Source organism: Amphiura filiformis, chromosome 15 (assembly GCF_039555335.1).
Source record: "Amphiura filiformis chromosome 15, Afil_fr2py, whole genome shotgun sequence".
NCBI lineage: Eukaryota > Metazoa > Echinodermata > Ophiuroidea > Amphilepidida > Amphiuridae > Amphiura > Amphiura filiformis.
In genome coordinates, this window is record NC_092642.1 from 6,556,654 (window position 1) to 6,576,836 (window position 20,183).

Here is a 20,183-nt window from a genome sequence, read left to right on the forward strand (position 1 = left end):
GATAGCAATGTTGTCATCTGAATATACCACGGAGTGATATCTACGGTAGATAGCAATGTTGTCATCTGAATATACCATGGAGTGATATCTACGGTATATAGCAATGTTGCCATCTGAATATACCACGAAGTGATATCTACGGTAGATGGCAATGTTGTCATCTGAATATACCACGGAGTGATATCTACGGTAGATAGCAATGTTGTCATCTGAATACACCACGGAGTGATATCTACGGTAGATAGCAATGTTGTTATCTGAACATGCCACGGAGTGATATCTACGGTACATAGCAATGTTGTTATCTGAACATGCCACGGAGTGGTGGTATCTACGGTAGATGGCAATGTTGTCATCTGAATATACCACGGAGTGATATCTATGATAGATAGCAATGTTGTCATCTGAATATACCACGGAGTGATATCTACGGTAGATAGCAATGTTGTCATCTGTATATCCCACGGAGTGATATCTATGGTAGATAGCAATGTTGTCATCTGAATATACCATGGAGTGATATCTATGGTAGATAGCAATGTTGTCATCTGAATACCAATATACCAAGGAATGCTATCTACGGTAGATAGCAATGTTGTCATCTGAATATACCACGGAGTGATATCTACGGTAGATAGCAATGTTGTCATCTGAATATACCACGGAGTGATATCTATGGTAGATAGCAATGTTGTCATCTTATTATACCACGGAGTGATATCTACGGTAGATAGCAATGTTGTCATCTGAATATACCACGGAGTGATATCTATGGTAGATAGCAATGTTGTCATCTGAATATACCACGAAGTGATATCTACGGTAGATAGCAATGTCGTCATCTGAATATACCACGGAGTGATATCTACGGTAGATAGCAATGTTGTCATCTGAATATACCACGGAGTGATATCTACGGTAGATGTCGGGTTATATAAAGGATATAAAAACGTTTCAATAACATTCCAAAAACATTCTTGAAAACTTGATACAAAACATTCTAAACAGAATGTTATTTTGGGGTTGAAAAAATATTTTGCGAAAAATGTTTGCCCAAAATATTTTCAAAAACGTTTTAAAAACGTTTTCATGACCTTTATATAACCCGACATTTAAATGTTATTAAAAGGTTTTGAAAAAACATTTTAAGAACATTTCTGTGTTTGCTGGGTTCAAACATTTTAACATAATGTTATTTAAGTATTGACACAATATTTGGCAAAATGTTTGTAAAAATAGTTTACAATAACATTTTTTGAAAACATTTAAAAATATTGTTGTAGTGTGTTTTCATACAAAACATTTTAAAACGTTATCATGACCTTTATATAACCTGATAGTTTAATGTTATTAAAACGTTTTTACCTAATCCAAAAGCCAAATTATATCTTATTTAAGACGTTTTTAAAACGTTTTTGTGTTTGCTGGGATAGCGATGTTTTCATCTGAATATACCACGGAGGGATATCTGCGGTAGATAGCAACGTTGTCATCTGAATATACCAAGGAATGCTATCTACGGTAGATAGCAAAGTTGTCATCTGAATATACCAAGGAATGCTATCTACGGTAGATAGCAATGTTGTCATCTGAATATACCAATGAATGCTATCTACGGTAGATAGCAACGTTGTCATCTGAATATACCAAGGAATGCTATCTTCGGTAGATAGCAACGTTGTCATCTGAATATACCAAGGAATGCTATCTACGGTAGATAGCAAAGTTGTCATCTGAATATACCAAGGAATGCTATCTTCGGTAAATAGCAAAGTTGTCATCTGAATATACCAAGGAATGCTATCTACGGTAGATAGCAATGTTGTCATCTGAATATACCAAGGAATGCTATATCTACGGTAGATAGCAATGTTGTCATCTGAATATACCAAGGAATGCTATCTACGGTAGATAGCAATGTTGTCATCTGAATATACCAAGGAATGCTATCTACGGTAGATAGCAATGTTGTCATCTGAATATACCAATGAATGCTATCTACGGTAGATAGCAATGTTGTCATCTGAATATACCAAGGAATGCTATCTACGGTAGATAGCAATGTTGTCATCTGAATATACCAATGAATGCTATCTACGGTAGATAGCAACGTTGTCATCTGAATATACCAAGGAATGCTATCTTCGGTAGATAGCAACGTTGTCATCTGAATATACCAAGGAATGCTATCTACGGTAGATAGCAAAGTTGTCATCTGAATATACCAAGGGATGCTATCTTCGGTAAATAGCAAAGTTGTCATCTGAATATACCAAGGAATGCTATCTACGGTAGATAGCAATGTTGTCATCTGAATATACCAAGGAATGCTATATCTACGGTAGATAGCAACGTTGTCATCTGAATATACCAAGGAATGCTATCTACGGTAGATAGCAATGTTGTCATCTGAATATACCAAGGAATACTATCTACGGTAGATAGCAATGTTGTCATCTGTATATACCAAGGAATGCTATCTACGGTAGATAGCAAAGTTGTCATCTGAATATACCAAGGAATACTATCTACGGTAGATAGTAATGTTGTCATCTGTATATACCAAGGAATGCTATCTACGGTAGATAGCAAAGTTGTCATCTGAATATACCAAGGAATGCTATCTTCGGTAGATAGCAATGTTGTCATCTGAATATACCAATGAATGCTATCTACGGTAGATAGCAATGTTGTCATCTGAATATACCACGGAGTGATATCTACGGTAGATAGCAATGTTGTCATCTGAATATACCACGGAGTGATATCTATGGTAGATAGCAATGTTGTCATCTGAATATACCATGGAGTGATATCTATGGTAGATAGCAATGTTGTCATCTGAATATACCAAGGAATGCTATATCTACGGTAGATAGCAACGTTGTCATCTGAATATACCAAGGAATGCTATCTACGGTAGATAGCAATGTTGTCATCTGAATATACCAAGGAATACTATCTACGGTAGATAGCAATGTTGTCATCTGTATATACCAAGGAATGCTATCTACGGTAGATAGCAAAGTTGTCATCTGAATATACCAAGGAATACTATCTACGGTAGATAGTAATGTTGTCATCTGTATATACCAAGGAATGCTATCTACGGTAGATAGCAAAGTTGTCATCTGAATATACCAAGGAATGCTATCTTCGGTAGATAGCAATGTTGTCATCTGAATATACCAATGAATGCTATCTACGGTAGATAGCAATGTTGTCATCTGAATATACCACGGAGTGATATCTACGGTAGATAGCAATGTTGTCATCTGAATATACCACGGAGTGATATCTATGGTAGATAGCAATGTTGTCATCTGAATATACCATGGAGTGATATCTATGGTAGATAGCAATGTTGTCATCTGAATACCAATATACCAAGGAATGCTATCTACGGTAGATAGCAATGTTGTCATCTGAATATACCACGGAGTGATATCTACGGTAGATAGCAATGTTGTCATCTGAATATACCACGGAGTGATATCTATGGTAGATAGCAATGTTGTCATCTTATTATACCACGGAGTGATATCTACGGTAGATAGCAATGTTGTCATCTGAATATACCACGGAGTGATATCTATGGTAGATAGCAATGTTGTCATCTGAATATACCACGAAGTGATATCTACGGTAGATAGCAATGTCGTCATCTGAATATACCACGGAGTGATATCTACGGTAGATAGCAATGTTGTCATCTGAATATACCACGGAGTGATATCTACGGTAGATGTCGGGTTATATAAAGGATATAAAAACGTTTCAATAACATTCCAAAAACATTCTTGAAAACTTGATACAAAACATTCTAAACAGAATGTTATTTTGGGGTTGAAAAAATATTTTGCGAAAAATGTTTGCCCAAAATATTTTCAAAACGTTTTAAAAACGTTTTCATGACCTTTATATAACCCGACATTTAAATGTTATTAAAAGGTTTTGAAAAAACATTTTAAGAACATTTCTGTGTTTGCTGGGTTCAAACATTTTAACATAATGTTATTTAAGTATTGACACAATATTTGGCAAAAATGTTTGTAAAAATAGTTTACAATAACATTTTTTGAAAACATTTAAAAATATTGTTGTAGTGTGTTTTCATACAAAACATTTTAAAACGTTATCATGACCTTTATATAACCCGACATTTTAATGTTATTAAAACGTTTTTACCTAAACCAAAAGCCAAAATATAACTTATTTAAAACGTTTTTAAAACGTTTTTGTGTTTGCTGGGATAGCGATGTTTTCATCTGAATATACCACGGAGGGATATCTGCGGTAGATAGCAACGTTGTCATCTGAATATACCAAGGAATGCTATCTACGGTAGATAGCAAAGTTGTCATCTGAATATACCAAGGAATGCTATCTACGGTAGATAGCAATGTTGTCATCTGAATATACCAATGAATGCTATCTACGGTAGATAGCAACGTTGTCATCTGAATATACCAAGGAATGCTATCTTCGGTAGATAGCAACGTTGTCATCTGAATATACCAAGGAATGCTAACTACGGTAGATAGCAAAGTTGTCATCTGAATATACCAAGGAATGCTATCTTCGGTAAATAGCAAAGTTGTCATCTGAATATACCAAGGAATGCTATCTACGGTAGATAGCAATGTTGTCATCTGAATATACCAAGGAATGCTATATCTACGGTAGATAGCAATGTTGTCATCTGAATATACCAAGGAATGCTATCTACGGTAGATAGCAATGTTGTCATCTGAATATACCAAGGAATGCTATCTACGGTAGATAGCAATGTTGTCATCTGAATATACCAATGAATGCTATCTACGGTAGATAGCAATGTTGTCATCTGAATATACCAAGGAATGCTATCTACGGTAGATAGCAATGTTGTCATCTGAATATACCAATGAATGCTATCTACGGTAGATAGCAACGTTGTCATCTGAATATACCAAGGAATGCTATCTTCGGTAGATAGCAACGTTGTCATCTGAATATACCAAGGAATGCTATCTACGGTAGATAGCAAAGTTGTCATCTGAATATACCAAGGGATGCTATCTTCGGTAAATAGCAAAGTTGTCATCTGAATATACCAAGGAATGCTATCTACGGTAGATAGCAATGTTGTCATCTGAATATACCAAGGAATGCTATATCTACGGTAGATAGCAACGTTGTCATCTGAATATACCAAGGAATGCTATCTACGGTAGATAGCAATGTTGTCATCTGAATATACCAAGGAATACTATCTACGGTAGATAGCAATGTTGTCATCTGTATATACCAAGGAATGCTATCTACGGTAGATAGCAAAGTTGTCATCTGAATATACCAAGGAATACTATCTACGGTAGATAGTAATGTTGTCATCTGTATATACCAAGGAATGCTATCTACGGTAGATAGCAAAGTTGTCATCTGAATATACCAAGGAATGCTATCTTCGGTAGATAGCAATGTTGTCATCTGAATATACCAATGAATGCTATCTACGGTAGATAGCAATGTTGTCATCTGAATATACCAAGGAATGCTATCTTCGGTAGATAGCAATGTTGTCATCTGAATATACCAATGGATGCTATCTACGGTAGATAGCAATGTTGTCATCTGAATATACCAAGGAATGCTATCTACGGTAGATAGCAATGTTGTCATCTGATTATACCAAGGAATGCTATCTTCGGTAGATAGCAATGTTGTCATCTGAATATACCAAGGAATAATATCTACGGTAGATAGCAATGTTGTCATCTGAATATACCAATGAATGCTATCTACGGTAGATAGCAATGTTGTCATCTGAATATACCAAGGAATGCTATCTACGGTAGATAGCAATGTTGTCATCTGAATATACCAAGGAATGCTATCTTCGGTAGATAGCAATGTTGTCATCTGAATATACCAAGGAATACTATCTACGGTAGATAGCAATGTTGTCATCTGTATATACCAAGGAATGCTATCTACGGTAGATAGCAAAGTTGTCATCTGAATATACCAAGGAATACTATCTACGGTAGATAGTAATGTTGTCATCTGTATATACCAAGGAATGCTATCTACGGTAGATAGCAAAGTTGTCATCTGAATATACCAAGGAATGCTATATTCGGTAGATAGCAAAGTTGTCATCTGAATATACCAAGGAATGCTATCTTCGGTAGATAGCAAAGTTGTCATCTGAATATACCATGGAATGCTATCTACGGTAGATAGCAATGTTGTCATCTGAATATACCAAGGAATACTATCTACGGTAGATAGCAATGTTGTCATCTGAATATACCAAGGAATACTATCTACGGTAGATAGCAAAGTTGTCATCTGAATATACCAAAGAATACTATCTACGGTAGATAGAAATGTTGTCATCTGAATATACCACGGAGTGATATCTACGGTAGATAACAATGTTGTCATCTGAATACCGGTATACCAAGGAATGCTCTCTACTGTAGATAGCAATGTTGTCATCTGAATATACCAATAAATGCTATCTACGGTAGATAGCAATGTTGTTATCTGAATATACCAATGAATGATATCTACTGTAGATAGCAATGTTGTCATCTGAATATAACAAGGACTGCTATCTACGGTAGATAGCAAAGTTGTCACCTGAATATACCAAGGAATGCTATCTACGGTAGATAGCAATATTGTCATCTGAATATACCAAGGAATACTATCTACGGTAGATAGCAATGTTGTCATCTGAATATACCAAGGAATAATATCTACGGTAGATTGTAATGTTGTCATCTGAATATACCAAGGAATGCTATCCACGGTAGATAGCAATGTTGTCATCTGAATATACCAAGGAATACTATCTACGGTAGATAGCAATACTGTCATCTGAATATACCAATTACCAAGGAATGCTACATGTATATACGGTAGATAGCAATGTTGTCATCTGAATATACCAAGGAATACTATCTACTGTAGATAGCAATGTGGGTAGATGCATGCGTTCAAATCGATAAGCTATATCGTGCAATGCAGCCGTGGCGGAGCGGTTAAGGCGACGACAGACTAGAAATCTGTTGGGGTCTCCTTACTTTTTGTCCCCTCTCATTCCTATCATTTTCCATATGTTTCTATTTATTTACTTCTATTTATTTATTTCACTTCATTTCTTCCTCTTTCTCTCTTCCTCCAGTCCGCCTACCATTCTCCATATCCCCGCCTTCACCTCTTCCTCCCTCATCCCCTCCCAAGACCTCTCACAGAAGAGCTGCCTCCATGGGTACGCCACTGTTTATGCCAATCTCCTTCTTAAAATGAAATTAAATATCAATTTGTGAAACAACTTTTATATAGGCCTATACCTGTACATATTATATATTACATAATAGACATGTGGACATGGCAGCCTTAATACATTCTGATGTGTAATCGATCAGCAAGCGCATTCAATTGATTTAAATGAAGCACCTAAAGTCAGTGGGTGATAACGAACTGTACATCGACGGCTAATGTGTGCCTTTTGTGCTTACGGATACTCAATCACACCCTTGGGTTGTATGGGAACAAAAGGTACCTCTCGCTCATGTAGGTGCTTTCACGTGACTTTCGTTTGATCACTTATTGACATTAGCCTGCCTATTATAGCGTTAATACGCAGTCTGGTCCGTTACCGATTTAATGGCGGAAGTCCTTTGTCCCGAACAAAAGGTACCTCTCGATGAATAGCGTGTCGGTAAATCAAATCGGCACGAAGGAACAATGCGTTACGTAAACTATTGCCACTCTATGTTTATTAAAAGCTCTTTGGGATTAACTACCACAGCAATGAATACAATTTTTTGAATAGATCACCCTGCACTACAAACTGATTGCACTCAAACAGGTGAGAGTGATTATCATCATAAATTATAGGCCTATATATGCATATATTCTATAGAATTACGATACAGGTCTTTTTCTATCCCTGTTCTTTATGACATCTATGGTTCAAATCTGTAGGTTCAAATATTATGCATAGGTATCGAGTGAACGTTGTAGTGCGGGGCGATAAATTTAAAATTGTATTCATCTATTGCTGTGGTATGGTAGTTAACCCGATTAATTTCGTCACTTCTACTGCGAATAGGCCTATATACATAATTATATGTATTAATGATTACCTCAACAGGGCGATGTGACTTCATAAGGGCAATGTCGGGGATTATAGGACACAATCGATGGGGAGAGATGAGGTCCGACCAGGTCCGACCGAGTCTCCTACACAGGTTACGCTCCCTGTGGAGGGGCGGAACCAAACTGGCTGATGTGGAGACTAAGCCAGTGTGCGTCGGTCTGATACTCGTCTTTGACCATGCGCAGATCTGGCTGGTCAGGAAGATATTTAATATCCCGAATTTATAATATGCCTACCAGTTCCATCTATAACCGATTTGCTAGAGAATATTTGTTACCATGTTTAATAAATTCGTATTAATCGTATAATAAAATGTGGCCAAATGTATATTGTGTACATAGTGTGTGGATCCACTCTTCTACGGACTTGGCTACTAAGCATGTCGGGAAGGATATGGCGGTATGCTGACCTGGGTCAATATGTTCTGGGCAGATGAGGTCCGACCAATTGCCTACGACCTTGTGTGCGATCATGTGTAACAGGCAATTCCCGATAATAATAGAGGTTCCCTGACCTCAATCAGACAAGGTAGTCGTGGCCGAGCGGTTAAGGCGACAGACTAGAAATCTGTTGGGGTCTCCCCGCGCAGGTTCGAATCCTGCCGACTACGATATTTGTATTTTTGCTTCGCTGTGTTCGTTTGTCATCAGAGAAGTTCCCCCACTAATTCTGGTTTCATCCTCCTTTCCATCTTGTTTTTTTGTCAAGATCTTTCATGGTTTTCCAGAATAGTGAACTGCAGATCCGTCGGATAACGCTTTTTCAATGGGAAATGAACTTTGCTGCTTGGATGATGTCACCATGAGGTCGTTAAGTTTGCACCAAATTTTTACCCCCTCCCCCTAAGAAAGCTCCCCCCATTTGTATCCACTCTCACCCGACTAAGGAAGGCGACTAAGCCCCTGTAGCAATATTGTTATTCAAATACAAAACGAATGTTGTCTAAGGTGGATCAATGTTGTCAAATGCTGTCATGATAATTTTGTTATCTGAATACGCAAAGGAATGCTTTCTACGGTAGATAGCAGTGTGGTCATCTGAATATACCACGGAGTGCTATCTACGGTAGACAGCAATGTTGTCATATTATATACCAAGGAATGCTATCTACCGTAGATAGCAATATTGTCATCTGAATATACCAAGGATTGGTAGACAACAATGTTATCATATATACTGCGCCAATAAAGTATCCTTACACTTGGAAAAATAATCACAATTTCAACACTGAACAATATGGGGTAAATTAGTTTTTTTAATAGATGCACTATCTAATCCTACACATTATGACACCACATTGAATCCAATGTGACTTCAAGAAGCAAAGTTACAAGCATTTGATTAGACGAAGGTCCCGTTTTAAAAGTTGCACAAAATTTTCAAAATTGCCTATTCAAAACTCCACAAAATAGACATCTGGTTTGAGAGTGGTGACTGGCTAATTTATGTGTTTGGCTTTAATTTCAAACAAAAGGAACAAAAGAAAACTGAAACAAAAGTACTGACAAATATTAAAATGAAAGTTATGAAAAATACAGAGAAGTAAAAACTGAAATAAAAACTGCTTTAAATAACGTTTCATTGAAGAAACTGTGTTGTCTCTTTGTTGCGCTTGTTAGAATCTTTTTGCGCCTTGTATACGCCAGTTTGTCACTTATAAAACTGGACCTTCGTCTATTCAATTGCTTATAACTTTACTTCTTGAGGTCACATTGGATTCAATGTGGTGTCATAATGTGCAGGATTAGATAGTGCATTTATTAAAAACACAAATTTACACCAATATTGTTACGTTTTTAAATTGTGATTGTTTTTCTAAGTGTAAGGATACTTTATTGGCGCAGTATAATATACCAATGTTATCTACGACGGGAGATAACAATGTATGTATGTAGATACATGCATTCAAATCGATAAACAATATCATGTTATGTAGTCGTGGCCGAGCGGTTAAGGCGACAGACTAGAAATCTGTTGGGGTCTCCCCGCGCAGGTTCGAATCCTGCCGACTACGATATTTTTATTTTTGCTTCGCTGTGTGCGTTTGTCATCAGAGAAGTTTCCGCACTAATTCTTGTTTTCTCCTTCTTTCGATCTTTTTTTTTTTTAGTCAAGACATATCGACGCATTAGGCCTAAAAAATTGTTTTATCGGCGTAACCCGACCGACCCTAAAATTAGGCCAGACCCTGACTTTTTTTCTTTTTTTTTGTGCAAAATAATAATAAATTCAGTTTAAAAAAATAAATTAAAAAAAGAAAAGAAAGAAAGTTCCAAAGCCTTTATCGAACGAAATTTACAGCTTAAAAAGTAAAGTAAACAAAATAAACCTGTGAAATTTAGAAAGTACTCTATATTGCATCTCTATCTAAAGAAGAAAGCATTCATTGGTTGATATTTACCGCAGGTAAGCATGCTTAACATTCAGATTATCTACCTTAGATAGCATTGTATTATGTATTATTGCAATATGTATACTTTAGATAAAGTTTCGTGATTAATATCTATAGATAAAATGATGACTTTTTCATCAATATGAATTTAGTTGCTTATATATCATGGATCATGTCCTTATGTATGTTATGAAAATAACCGAAAGACGGGTTGTCTGTATTTCATTTTCATCCAAATAATTTGTATAAAATAAACAAGAATTAAAATGAGTAATAAAATACTATTTAAACATGCTCACAACATTACGTCCACTTATGTTATAATATACATGTAGAAAACATGATCAGTATTAAGTTAATTTTAAGCTCGTTGACTTGTGATATGTTTTTAGTTAACACTCTCTTGACAAAGAATACAAGAGTATGGCTAGAGGGGAGCAAGCTATATGCCGCTGATGGGTGTTAAATTGCTCCAGGCGGTACACGACGCGACTGCAAAGAACACCGACTCACTACTCTTTCTTTCCTTTCATTTTTGTCGCCTGCAAAAATGTCGATATTCCCCTAAATCATGCTGATAATAAGTGCTTTTTTCGATCGCGGTCAGATCCTTAATGGTTAACAGTGTGAAAAAGTCTTGAATAAGAATATGTTGAGGGAGAGATCATTGAAAACACGCCCAAAGCATAGATTGTGTGAATGCGCGGCGGATGCGCAACAAGCGACGGCGGATGCATTGGCTGCCATTTATACGGTGAACCTTCACTTTGCCGATACCGTGTACAGGGATCTATGAATATTTTATTGATTTATTTCTTCTAAAGTTTTAAAATCTAAGACGATATAGGTTATTTCTTGAATTTAGTATATTAAAATAGAACATTGTAAAAACATGTTTGGTATTGGTTTAGTGCTATTTCAAAGAAACTTAATGTGAAAAAGTCAGAATAGTGATTTTACAAAATGTTTGCACTTGCAAAGCTATACTAAGAGCAATGGTGTTTTAAGTAAGATTCGATGTCATAACGCAGGCATAGCCGAAATAACAAAATTATGATTGATGGATAACTCACGGGGAGGAAGCATATACCGTCTGTTTCTCCTCAAGAAATTTATATCCACAATATATGGAGATCTGTAAAGCAGATTTGTGATTGGGCTGAGAAATTTAAATGGGAGAGAGATGGTATAGAGATTTAAGAAAGAGACGAAGAGATACCGAGACAAACATACTTGAGAGAAAAGGAGAGGGGGAGGGGGGGGGTAGATAGAGGGGGAAGGGATGGAGAGGGAGCGATAAAGGGGTAAAAATGTTGCATGTGTATAAATGATTTAATTAGCCTAATAAAAAAAACCCAGATCTACATCATTACACAACCGCTGAGCGTTAAAAACAAAGTTGCTGAGAATTTCAAGTATCTTTCTGTAATAATGTTCTTTATCGTCATATAAAATAAGACATGACGATGGCAATAATGTATATAACATAAATCAACAAAGGCAGTATGATTGACAGAATGGTTGCACCATGTTATTTAACTTAAATTTATACTTTCCCATGTTACGAACCATTGCTTCGCAGAAAGTGTAGCAGAATAGGGTACTATAAAAGTGAAGCTAATTTCTTTTTGCACGTTAATCCAAGTACAGGAAAGACTATACTTTGCTCACGACTTTACTAATGTTGGCGGCAATGTACATTTTCCGGTATTTGCGTTAGCGAAGCAACAACTTTTAGCACATTAATCCAAGTACGGGAAAGACTACTTTGCTCACGACTTTGCTAAATGTTGGCGGTAATGTACGTTACCGTGAAGCAACAACGTTTTGCACGTTAATCCAAGTACAGGAAAGACTACTTTGCTCACGAGTCACGACTTTGCTAAATGTTGGCGGCAATGTACGTTACCATGAAACACCAACTTTTTGCACGTTAATCCAAGTACAGGAAAGACTACTTTGCTCACGACTATGTTAAATGTTGGCGGCAATGTACATTTTCCGGTATTTGCGTTACCGTGACGCAATAACATTTTGTACGTTAATCCAAGTACGGGTAAGACTACTTTGCTCACGACTTTGCTATTGGTGGCGGCAATGTGCGTGTTCCGGTATCTGTGATACTGTAACTAATGCAATGTTTATATCAAAGTCTTTCAACTTGTTCAATGTAATACAACCACGGATTAAGACCATGGGCGGGGAGGAGAAGGGGGAGGGAGGAAGAGGAGGAAGTAGAGAAAGACTGGTTTGTTGATGTGACAGATACAGAGAAAGTTAACAATGTGTGATCTGACTGATCTTTTTGTCTTGTCTCTTTGTCTTTTCTTGTTCTTTATTTTTTTTCTCCCTTTCCTTTACATTTTAATTCTCAGTATATGAGTGCGGAACTTAAAAGATGACTCTTCCCATCAACACCGTAGTGTCTGTCAGTAATATCTATATGAACAGCGTTGAGGTATAGTTTTCTGAACACCCTTTTTTACAGCTTACAGTGTATTTATGAAATGACGTGGGTTCCTTTAATTCTGTCACCATGTATCATGAATTAATGCTTTCAATCAAATATCTTGAAACATATAAAGTTTTAGTAAAGATTTCTGTTTTGGTTTCTAACTATATATTCATGCTCTGCAGTAGACAATACAGATTGTTTTTGATAAAACTGTCAAAATATTTTGATGTTATAATGCCTTATATGATGTTGACATAGGCATCAGTGTGGATGCACATGTTTCCACGAGGCAAAATATTCGCCAAATTTGTAATGAGTGACAGCAGTTTTACGCGGGTAACCAATCGGCCATGAGGTACACTTAGAGGTATTTTTGTGTAAAATCTTTATATTTCCAGCAGCAAATGACGGTAAAATACCCTATCCGGCCCCGTCAATAAAATCCCCTTGTAATATCAGCATGCAGTTTCCCTTGTTAATGTTGAGCAATTCATTGAGGGAGTAGCAACATGCATTGGTTGGCATGCAAACTCACGTAAAAGCAACAAAATGATGAACACGGAGAAGAAAAAAAAGTTTGGTCCCAAGGCAAAATAGCATCTTTTCCCCGATGACTGTTTACTTTTAATTATGTGACGGACCGCGCTAACCATGGTATCATAACTGGCCCCATGACACTTTGTAATCGTCCTTCGGGTACGGCTGGTTTGTCATCACTGCGCTGCTCTCGGAGCGTTCCAGCGGTACGCACGCGGCTAGTTGTCACTTCTTTACTGTATTATCTCGTCTAATAAAACTGTCCAACTGATCACTTTGGCACAATATATCGTGAGTGTATAGCAACGCCTCAATCTGCTGTTTGCCCTATCCTTTGAACTCGTTTTATCCACACATACATCCGCCTTACAAGATTAGCCTTCTGGACGCGGAACCAGAATACGTTGCGTCCAATTTGTAAAATCTATTTAGGTATGACCACCGTGGTACGACCAAGGTTTGGTCGATACTTGGCCCGTTTGTACTTGCCATCTATATCTTGATATCTTGATATGTAACATTTGAAAATATGGTGGGTGGTATGTGTTGTGGGGTTCGCATGTAGGAGTTACTCTTCTAGTATTTTGGCGTGCATTAGGTGTGGAGTGTGCATGTACAAGTGATGGGACAGCTCGTATCCAGGACTTTTGTAGGGAGGGGGACATGGCAACTTTCAAGGGGGGGGGAGTTGCCAAAATTGGTACAAAAAATGGCTGAAAAGAACAAAAAAAAGGCCAATAAAAAGAGAAATATCAGGGTGAGCAGCATGGAGGGGGGGAGAGGGCATGACTTCTCACGGGGATCGATAATAATTCTATTTCCACCAGGAATTCTACGTAACACATAATCGAGTTTACGTCATCAAACATTCATCAATTACGAAGATATGTTACATCAAATTTTATGCGTCGAATATTTACGTCGAATATTCGGGGTCTGTTTGGCCCTTAAAGGCCCATTCAGTGATTTGCTCATACGGCTTGTCCGGACGATCGTAAAAATCATCAAAATTTAGATTTTGGTACCTTTGTCATTGTCATAGATGTGCTAACATAGCCTGCGAGTGGTTCAGGCGAAAGTTGCATATTAAAAAATTTTACACGAATCTGTAATTAGATACTGACAGTATCTAATTTAGCTACATCATGTATTTGAATGGGGCTTCAACTTCGTTAGTACTGCTGTTTTCTTCGTTTTTTGCCAAATTTGTCATTTCAAAAATACCAAATGACAATTTGAATGACTTATCCTTCACTTTTAAGCAATTTAAAACATTTTTAAACTTGCAATGGGATCACTGAATGGGTCTTTAAATACAAAGTCTTCGCAAAATGATCCATTAATGAGTGTCCCCTTTACAAACGTTTTAGATACATCTGTGGTTCAGTGACCGCGAAAAACCTGTCGGAACTAATTAAGTGTTCATGATATATTGTACCATTGGATACACGTGATTGATGGATTGGGGAATCTCGCGTAGAAAACCACTAAGCGACTTGCTTTTGTTTTAAACTCTAAAGCTGATTAATTGAAAACGGATCATTTCGCCCTGCTATTGCAAAATGGATCAACTATTACATTTTGTTTTCAGATGAAAATTTATCAGTTAAGTACTTAATACTGATATTGGGAACAAAATGAGTTGATATGTTGTCCTTATCTGCTGAATAAACAGTATGGCTGAAAGTATAGACCTATATGTGTCAGTCGCTTGTATAGATGTGGTAGAAAATAAATCGGACGACCCTATGTAACCCACCCAACTGCAGATCAAAGGTCGCAACTTTGGCGATTCCAACTAACAAAAATGTGAGTTTGCTGGTTGATGCAATTAATCACAATTAGATAAGAAAGTACACTTTCTGATGCGTAGTAAGACCGAAAACGTGCACAGCTCAGTATCTTCAGAAGACAACCATATGCATTAGAATAATCTAACATGTATTACACTTATGGTCTGCTATCTTCAGTAGACAGCAATATATCACAATAACCGAATATGTATTAAATTAATGATCTATTTTCTTCAATAGACAGCAGTACATTAAAATTATAATAATCTGACATGTATTAAATATAATATGATCTGCTATCTTCAGAAGACAGTACTTCATTACATTTATGATCTTTTATCTGTAATAGACTGCAATACATATTAATAATCTAACATGTATTAAATATAAATGATTTGCTATATTTAGTAGACAGAAGTACATTAAAAATTAAATATATGATCTGCTATCTTCAGTAGCCAGTAGTAAATTATATTTATGATCTTCTATCTTCAGTAGACAGCAATAAATTGTAATAATGTAACATGTATTAAATATATGATCTGCTATCTTCAGTAGACAGCAATATATTTATGATAATGTAGCATGTATTAAATATATGATCTGCTATCTTCAGTAGAGAGCAATATATTTATTATAAAGTAGCATGTATTAAATATATGATCTGCTATCTTCAGTAGACAGCAATATATTATGATAATGTAGCATGTATTAAATATATGATCAGCTACCTTCAGTAAACAGCAATATAATTATTATAATAATGTAGCATGTATTTAATATATGATCTGCTATCTTCAGTAGACAGCAATATATTATGATAATGTAGCATGTATTAAAAATGATCTGCTATCTTCAGTAGACAGCAATATATGATCAGCTATATTCAGTAACAGCAATATAAATATTAGACAGTAATATATTGTTATAATCTAACATGTATTAAATATAATACATGATCTTCAGTAGACAGCAATATAATAATCTAACATATATTTAATATATATAATCTGCTATCTTCAGTAGACGGCAATATGATAAGGATAATGAACTGAGTGCAATGCATTAGTCAAGATAATCGCACGCGCCGTGGAGTTATTGCATTTAGCTCGAGAGCCGATAGGCTCGAGAGCTAAATGCAATAACTCCATGGCAAGTGCGATTATCTTGACGAATGCATTTGCACGAGTACATTATCCGTCATATACTTTGAGTGTATTAAAACAATAGGCAATATTAATTGCTGTATTCATTATATTAGTTTGAATATTAGGTAAAATATCTTAAATATTAAAAACACTGTCAGGTCATTGACCAGGTAGCATTTACTAGTAACTGGTCAAGAAAATCAATCACTGTATAAGTTAGCTATCAATGGTATCGATTGCGCCATACGTCATACTTTAGTAACTTATTCACGCATAGTTTGTAACCAATTGACTTTATGTTGTGATCATTTAATATCGTGGTTCCGAACACAGAGAGCACTGAAGCAGTTGACCTGGAAACAATCGATTTTGACGTCCCACTACATGTAGTACTACGGTGAATGGAGATGAGAGAATAAACTTATATATCAATATCAACTGGGCTTTATAGTTCTACAATTTGAACTTTAAATCTACTAATATTGTTAAAACACACGGCAGTGGAAATTTTCAATTTGTTCAGTATTATAAAGCATGATCATGATATTATGCGCTAGTGTGTGTTTCCCGGGCGTGTTTATGTTATCTTAGATATAGGCCTACATGTAGTTCATTTGTAAAATGCTGAATATTTTGTAATGGTGTCATCTTGTATAATTATGGTCCACCTGTTTTTAGCCCTTTTTAATTAATAGAAGCTCGATTATTCTCATTTGATATTTGATTTATTTGAGTTCATTAATCATAATTTATGGCAATGATAGTTGCAAAATAGAACAGTTTGTAACCTATGATTTACAAAGTGCGCATGAAAAATACCATACCCTATAACTATTTTAACACCACAGAATGTATATTCGTACTTTTTTGGTGGTATATATATCGAACATAGTTATATAAGTTATATAGTAATGTGAAAGTAGTATTTCTAGTATTTGAGCGTGCACGTATTATCTAAAATCTATTGTTTAGCGTGCGGGTTTTAGATTGTTTAGCGTGCAAGTTTATATAAACCTGCACGCGAAGTAGTTCGCGAAAATAATGCACGGGAGAAGAATACATAACGATGAATAGAAACGGGCACTAGAAGTATATATTATAATAATCTAACATGTTTTAAATAATAAATGGCAGTAGAGACAACAGTACATTACATTTATTATCTGCTATCTTCAGTAGAAAGCTATACATTATATTAACTAACATAATGTGTATTTCAATTTCAGTGGATAGCAAGCCTATAATATATGTACTCACATACAAACACATGCATAAATGCATGGCCATTAAAGAGACCAATGGAATCATTTAAACCAATTATTATAAACGTTTCATTTTGTTTCAAATCCGAAATTTAACAAAGTTTGTGATACTACATTTTTGTATTAAAAAAATAGTGGCCTGTGCATAATAAAGTTAACTTTTTCCTTTTTGATGTACAAAAACATACCAATTTCTTCAAACTTACTTATTAATTTGGCGATTGTTATACGTTAGGAAGATCTGTAGACTGTAGCCATGCACAATAACCGCGGTGACCACAGTTGTCATTAATATATTCATTCACATGAAGCCAGAAAAGAATGGAAATAAGAATATGGTTATATTGTAAAGTATGTGTGTGTATTCAATCTTAATTAACAGGAAAGACCACACATTGCCGATAGATTCCATTTGCAGATGGTCAGTCACATAATTGAAAGAAAATCCACGAAGAAACGAAGTGTAAAGCTTTATTTGCAGACGATATTGCACATAATTGGCGGGAAACAAAAATGCAGCTGATTCATGTCAGTCAATTCTCGCAGGAAATCTAATAAACGTGAAATAAGAGATGTCATGATCTAAATTGTAAGATGTACATGCCACATGAACTTGAAAACATCTGTTGCAGATCATTTTGATGATTCCGCTCATGTTTTTTTATATTTTTTTTCCGCATTCAACAAATTGAAACAATCACAACTTCTCTGGCCAATGTAACATTTTCAGCTGTTGACTACGAGCGATGACCATTCGTTTAAATGGTTTCAAACAATATATTATGTGTTCTTGACAAAGAACTGTAATCTAATGTTGTTATTTCTCCAGGGTGTGATCAGCTATAAAGAAAAGATGAATGAGTTCTAGTGATATGGATGGACATCGCAATCATACCTCTTCATCAAAGAAATGACTCATTCAAATAAATGCTGAGATTTTTACTTTTCAATTGAAGACGTCTGTCCATATCAATAAAGCTAGCCGTGAATGTCACAAATGTCAGAGGGTATATATAAAGGTATAAAAGTAATGATTTTAATTTAGACAAGAACCAGTTAGGCTACATGTAGTAACAGAAAAATAAATGCTTCTTTTTTCAGTTCTGTGTGATGCATCGCAGTTGATTATTATTAACGATGAAAACCTGTGAATTACTTTCCTTTTCCGGCACGGTCTTGCAATTTTATTATATTGTGCCATAATAAAAGACACTTGGAAAACAATTTAATTTTTAAAACTAGACCATATTAATTGTTAGTTAAATTTGTTTTTTAATAGATGCATTGAATCCAATGTGGTTGGAAGTAAAAAGAAAGAAAGAAAGAAACAAACAAAGAAACAAAGAAAGAAAGATTAAATTTTGAATTATATAAATCAATTATTATTTTGTGTACAAAAATGATAACAAAATTGGGCTAATGGCGCCACCGCACCAAGGAAGGTTTTAACCCTAAAAGGTTTAATACCAATAAAAGGGAGGGCGCTTTCATCCGATTTATTTTCCTTTTGTATCAAAATAATTGACTTCACTTTTCGTGATCCACAGCCTCATCCCCCACTTTTCTCAAAAAAGTTGAGATTTTTATATCACTGGAAACCTCTGGCTACATAATGTTTATGTACAAAATATTTCTTGCAGATTAATTCGTTTTGCAAAGATATCGTGAAATTTGAATTTCGTTCTGGTGCAAAATCGGAATCAACTGAAATTTTGGGAATAGGCTTTTTTCGTGGATATGTACTGAAAAATGTCATAAAAAGAGGATGCTAGGATCACGAAACACTCCTTTAATGTACATAAATGAAATAAAAAATATACCTATCCTGACTGAGCGAACGATCACCAAGAAGCTCAGTGCTATATCAGTTTCACAACAGTTGAGTCGTGAGTAAGTCGTGAGTGTACAATAAAGAGTCAAATCTTGACTCTCCAAATTATGCTCTCTCGCGTCATTTCTTTCTATTTTGAGAATGCCCCCACTTCATCTGTTCCATCTGTTTCACCAAAAGAGTCATTTTGCGCAGAAAACTGGTTAAAAGCCTCTCGTTGTCACCAATAACCATTGTCATTCATCACCTTCATTGATAGCCAGGTAGATCTATCGCTCAGTAAATCACTAACCATGCTAACGCTAGCAAGCCTATCTAACCATTTGTATTAAAGCTTAATAACTCGAAACAGACTCGAAACAAAACTGAGCAGGCGACGGTTTTACAAAAAAAAAATGTTCGAAACTGTTGTGTATATTTATACTCTATTTTAAAAATCAGTGATGAGAGAATGACACTAACAACAAACAGTCCTAGTATTGGTTTGGCAATTATTCTTGATTACTATAAATAGCTTTTTCCAGAAACCATTTGAGTTTGATTGGTGCGCGTGTAAAACACTATATTTGCGTGACGGAAGGCCCTGTTTATCGGAATACACTGATAG

General features: G+C 35.7%; 2 non-coding genes across 2 annotated transcripts; both read left to right on the plus strand.

The window, feature by feature from the left end:
• Positions 1 to 8,686: 8,686 nt before the first annotated feature.
• Trnas-aga (transfer RNA serine (anticodon AGA)) lies at positions 8,687 to 8,768 on the plus strand. The gene has a single exon. It is a non-coding gene; the product is annotated as a tRNA-Ser (tRNA).
• Positions 8,769 to 10,090: 1,322 nt separating this feature from the next.
• On the plus strand, positions 10,091 to 10,172 carry Trnas-aga (transfer RNA serine (anticodon AGA)). Its single transcript has one exon. It is a non-coding gene; the product is annotated as a tRNA-Ser (tRNA).
• Positions 10,173 to 20,183: the final 10,011 nt, after the last annotated feature.